Consider the following 5,524-nt stretch of genomic DNA (forward strand, 5'->3'; position numbering starts at 1 on the left):
ACTGTCACCCCCAATGCTAGAGGTCTCAGCAGTCGAGTTGACTTAATGAGAGTGCCCAAATGACTCCCTAGGGACCCAGGAAATGAGCAGACAAGGAGCCCTGGGCGCTGCTCCTAGCCCCCAACAGAGGCCACTCTGCAGGGAGAACCCCTTCTCTGCCTGATCCAGCAAACCCAAGCCCATGACCTACACCCCTTCTCTGAGCTAGCACAGGACCTATCTCGTTGCGTCAGGGCTGTGTCCCCAGTGGACAGTGCATGCCAGGGGGTCCCCTGGGTCCCCAGCAGCTGACACAGGGCCAGGCACAGGGAGACATCAGGAAGCCCAGGCACAGGGCCGCTCAGGTTGCTGGTGAGCGCAGCAGCAGCAGCAGCAACAGCTGAGATTTCTGGCTGGGCAGGGCCTGGTTAAGCAGCTATGTGTCCATGACCGATCAGGTTTCCATTTGGATGGGTCCCAGACCCCGAGGCCGGAGGAGCTGCGACAGCTGAGGAGTGCCTCCTGTGGAGCCCTGTACTGTGTCCCACCGCCAGGCAGGGTGGCTGAGAACAGCCTCAAAGCCCTCCGGCTCTGTCGCTGACCACAGGCAGCATGGTGGTCGGTGGTGGGGGGAGGGGGCAGTGTGCTCTTAACTGTGGAACCAAGTCTCCTGTTTGCTGACCTCAGTTTGCTAATCTGAGAAATGGGGAGATTCCAGCTTAGCTGGCAGGGGTGAGGTGAGATTTCTGGGTGGTGACGCAGGCATGGCCTGGATCAGAGCAGGCCTTCAGGGACTCTCATGGACTGGGGAGGCCAGGCTCAGCCCTGAGGTGAGTGTGCCTGGCCTCTGAGTCAGCGGCTCCGCCCGGCCGCACTTTCCAACACCTCCTTCCCCCTTCTCCGTTCCCCTTTCACTTCCTTGGGCCCTGCAGGAGGGGCGGCCCTTCTTGCCCTCTCCCTCCCTTCCTTCCCCCAGCTCCTCAGGCATTCTATACACCCCCTGGGCTGGGCAGGAGAGGTCCCGCCAGGCAGGAAGGGGTTGAACCCCAACACTGACCACTTTCCTGGGGATTCAGCCCTGGGGTCTGGGACTGCAGACCCACCACTGATTGCTCCGGATGTCCTGGGTGCCTTTTAGCACAGCCCAGAGACAGAGGTCCAAGGGGCAAGGTCTGTGTGGCACCACTGTCCCTGTGATTCCTGCTGGGCCTGTTGCCCACACCCAGGGTGTCCACGCAAGGAGCCTCCAGGACCCCACCTAACCCTGAAGCGGCTATGGCCGACCCCAGCCCATTTGATCCAACCTGTCTGGCTTCCGAAGGCCGCCTGGGTCTCTAGGTGGCTTTGGGCAGGTCAGCACCCTCTCCAGGCAAGTGGGCTTTGAGAGCCTCCCAGAACGACTGCGGGGGATGTGGGGATGCAGTCTCCCCACGCCCCGCTCCTCCTCCGTTTGCCTGGAAAGGCCTATGGTTCCCAGGGGCCGGCTCCCTGTCAACACTCAGGGTCTGGTGGGTCACCTGGGTTTCTCATCTGTGGGACAGAGACAGCAAGCCCTCCCAGCAGCCCGTCAGGCGGGGGGGGCAAGACGAAGGGGCTCGGCTGGTGCGTGTGGCGGGGGAGTCCGGGGAACCTCGCCTTCTATTTCTGCAAATTCAGTCAAGTGAGCAAGGCTGGGAACTTCCCAGGAGGGCCTGGCCTTTGTCGGTGCGCCCTGGGGCACGGGAAGAGAGAGGTGATTTTTAAGGATTTTTAAAAACTCTCCCAAGAAGTGTCACAAGTTCCCAGTGGCTCCAGGGCGGGGATCCCCCTTGTTGCGGGTGGGGGATGACTGTCTGACTGTGGGGAGCAGGGCAGCCCTGAGCGGGCCGAGGCCCTAGGAGACTGGCTAGAGGCCAGGCCTGGGTGGGGACCAAGGTCCTGGCTGCCGCCCAGGAGAATACACAGGGCCCAGCCCAGCTCTCCTGCCTCCTGGGCGCCCCTTCAGCTGACTGCTCACCTGGTGGGGGGCGGGGCGGCGGGGAGGGGTGCTCCTTGACTGCCCTTTAACAGGCTCCCTCCTTCCTGAGGAGACCCGCTGCTTTCCTTCTTCATCGGTGGCATAGCGAGCCTGTTCTCTTTGGCTCTCTCCTTTGAGGTCTGTCTCAGGGACCACACCTGCTTGATCCAGGGTGTTGCTCCAAATAGTGCCTGGTGCTGTTCCACACTGGAAGTGTGCCTGGCTGGGTGGTGCTGGTGCGGTGCATTTGAGGCAAGAGCATCGTGATGCAGGAGGCTTGGCTCCTGGCTGTGACCTAGCTGTGTGATCCCTGGCTGGGTTGTTTCTTTTCCCTGAGCAGGAAAGAGACCTACCGTTCGTTGTTAGGGTAGGGGGAGGAGGCAATCCTGGCTGGCTTCTGGGAGGGGGCGTCCCAAAACGCCGGCCCTGAGGCATAGGAAAAGTTGGGCAGGAGGCACAGGGAACCCAAGCCCAGTCCCTCAGGAATGCCAAGGTCCAGCATCTCCTTTTGAGATTATCTTAGGAGCAGGGGAGGAGGGCAAGGGAAGGAGGCAGGCGACGGGCCTCAGGCCCCATTGTTATGTGACCAAAGGCTGGTGGCTGTCCTCTTTGGGTCTCAGGAGATAAGCACTGAGGAGGAGGCAGAACCCAAGAATTTGGACCTTGGAACAGTCTTTGGACTCAGTCCTGGGGACACTCCAGGGGACACTGTACCAGGGAGGGACAGCGTGAGACTCCCCCGGGGCCCTGCACCTAGTGTCCTTCACGCTGGACTCTAGTCCTGCCTCCGTTTCCTCACCTGTAGAGAGGACATGTGTTTGCTGGAGTGTTCCATGCCCTCATGCATCGGTTTGCCCGCACTGAGCGCCTCCTGGGTACAGTGTCTCCACCCTCCAGACTCAACGGCCCATAAGCCACACATCCCTCCTCAGCTACATGATGGTTTCTTCCTCTGAGAAGTGGAAGTTGGGGTCCCCATGTGGCAGGGTGGCCATTTCTCTAGAGAGGGCCAGGGAGTGGGAGGCCTGTAAATGTCCCCGCCGGACGCCTTGCAGGGTGGGGGAACCGCAAGAGAAAAAAATGAAAAAGCACCAGACAGCAGGTGAGGTCCCCATTGGCCGAGCCCGACTCAGGCTTGGGCGCTGTGCGCCTGCCTCAGTGACAGCTCTGAAAACTCCCTGCAAGGGCAAAGTTCCCAAGCGAAGAACCTGTTCACTTCCTCTCCAGCAGGTCTCCTCCCCCTTCCTCTGGCTGCTCCACTTCCTCTTTTTCTCCTCCCCTCCCCCTAGGCTTGTGGCCCAGCCCCCCTCGCAACCCTCCATCTTCTTCCCAGGGTCCTTTTGGAAGGCTGAGAATGCCCGAGCAGTGGCCCTGGGGAGGCTCTGGACGGAGGAGGTGGATGCCAGGGCTCACGGTCTGGTGGGGGAAGGCCCAGCACAGTGGTCTTAAGTGGGAGGGACAGTCCGGGTTGCAGATGCTAAAGGGCTCCCCCGTAGAGGGGAGAAGGGCCTTCTGGGATGGGCCTTGAAGGATGTGTAGGAGAGCACCAGGAAATGGCTGCTGCAGGCACGGAGCCGGGAGTGCTCCGGGTCCCAGGTCGTCGGTTGGGTTGGGCTGGTGCTCCTGCCCCGTGGCCCACCCCTGGTGGAAAGGAGGTGAGGTGGCAGCACAGGTCCTGCTCTCCACCCCACGTAGCTGCCTGAAACCACCCTAGGGTTTCCCCTCCCTTGCCCTGTCGCCCCAGTCCCAGCCTGCCAGCACCCCTCGGGGTTCGCTGAAGGGCCACAAGCAGCCCTCACCAACAGGCAGAAAGGGTCGCTCCCCAGCCCCTGAAACGCAGGTCTGGCAGGCCCCAAGGCAGCTGGCTGGCTAGATGCCCATGACTGAGAGATCCAAGGCCAGGGCCAAGGCGGTCCCCGGGAGGCAGGGAGTAGACCGGCTGGGAATGTCCCCGAGCCTGGAGTGGTGCAGGGGGCCAGTCCGTGGCAGTTCTCCGGGGGTGCCGGCGGGCGGCTCTGAGCCTGAGGGTTCTGCTGTGTGCTGGTCACCCTTCCCACCTGCCTGTGGCCTCCGCCACCACCAAAGTGCCCTGCTACCACCACCTAGAGTGGGCAGGACCAGGACTCGGCCACCTCTCCTCTGGCTGCAGATTCCACATCCATATATGGATGAACAGTTCACTGGTTTCAACGCAGGCTTCAAGGGCACCTACTGTGTGCGCCCTGGGGTGCCTGCAGGCTTCAAGGGCACCTACTGTGTGCGCCCTGGGGTGCCTAGGGCAACACCAGGTGGCTCTAGGCCAGCACCCCTCTCCAGACCACCCTTCCCGTTTTCTGTGTGAAAAGTCAGCTTCCTGTCATGACCTCCAAGGATGTGCACAGTCCCCTAGGCTGAGCCAGATGCCATTCTGGGGTCCCATGGACCCCGGCTCCATCTGCCACATGTTGATCGTTGCTGGCCACCATCTGGGTACAGGCTCTGCCTGCCAGACTGGCTGCTCTTGAGCAGGGAACCATCCAGAACTCTCTGGGCACCCAGGTCTTGCCCAGTGTTTGGTGGAGGGAGCCGCGGCAGGAAGAGGGTCTTCTCTGAGGGCAGCTGGTCCTCAGCTACTGTCCCTACCACCCCGCCCGCCTCAACCTAACTCATCTCTGGTCCATTAAGGGTCCTTCCCCTGCCATCGGCGGCCTCCAGATGGTCCGGGACAGCAGTTCAGCTGTGGCTACACATGACACACAGATGATGGAGAGTGGGCCCCAGGCCCCAGAGCTATGCTGAGCAATCCGGCCTGCCTTTGCCCAGCAGCTGCCTGGGTCACAGGCTAACGGCCCTGGCCTGGCCTTGGCTGGGTGTGACCAGGCAGCTCTTAGAAGCAGCCTGGCTCCATGGGAACAGTGTCTGCTCGACAGAGCCCACCTCTGTCCAAGCCTGTGGCCGGGGAGGCTTGGAGCTCCCTTGCAGGGAACTCCAGCCCCTGGCTCCTGCAGCCTGTCCTGTCTCTGGGGCCTAAGGGCCCCTGTTCCAGTGAGTGGCCACAAGCCCGCTGACTCCCCCGCACCATACCATGCTCCCCAGCCCCAGGACTCTTGAGTAGTGAGGTCCCTCACTCAGCAAGCTGAGCACCCCCAACCAGAGCCCCCCACCCACCCCAATCCGGGCTTCCTAGGCAGCAGAGTTAATGTTGACCAATCCTTCCCCTGCAACTGCTCTTTAAGCATGCACCCACAGTAACCAGGGACCCTCGCATCCGTGCTGACCCTTGCCCACCGAGGCGCTCACTGCTCATGTGACATTCACACCCGGAGGGGGCCGGGGTGGGGGACACGGAGGCGGACCAGGCACTGCCTAGAGGGGCGGCGGCCCCTGGGCCCAGCACCCAAGGGCAGCCAACGCCAAAACTCTCTCCCTCCTCCTCTTCCTCAATCTCGCTCTCGCTCTCTCCCAGCCCGGGTCGTTCTCTTTCTCTCTCTCTCTTTTTTTTTTTTTTTGCAAAAGGAGGGGAGTGGGGGTAAAAAAATGCTGCACTGTGCGGCGAGGCCGGTGAGTGAG

The sequence above is a fragment of the Crocuta crocuta genome, unplaced genomic scaffold (assembly GCF_008692635.1).
Source record: "Crocuta crocuta isolate KB4526 unplaced genomic scaffold, BGI_CrCroc_1.0 scaffold273, whole genome shotgun sequence".
In the NCBI taxonomy this organism is placed as follows: domain Eukaryota; kingdom Metazoa; phylum Chordata; class Mammalia; order Carnivora; family Hyaenidae; genus Crocuta; species Crocuta crocuta.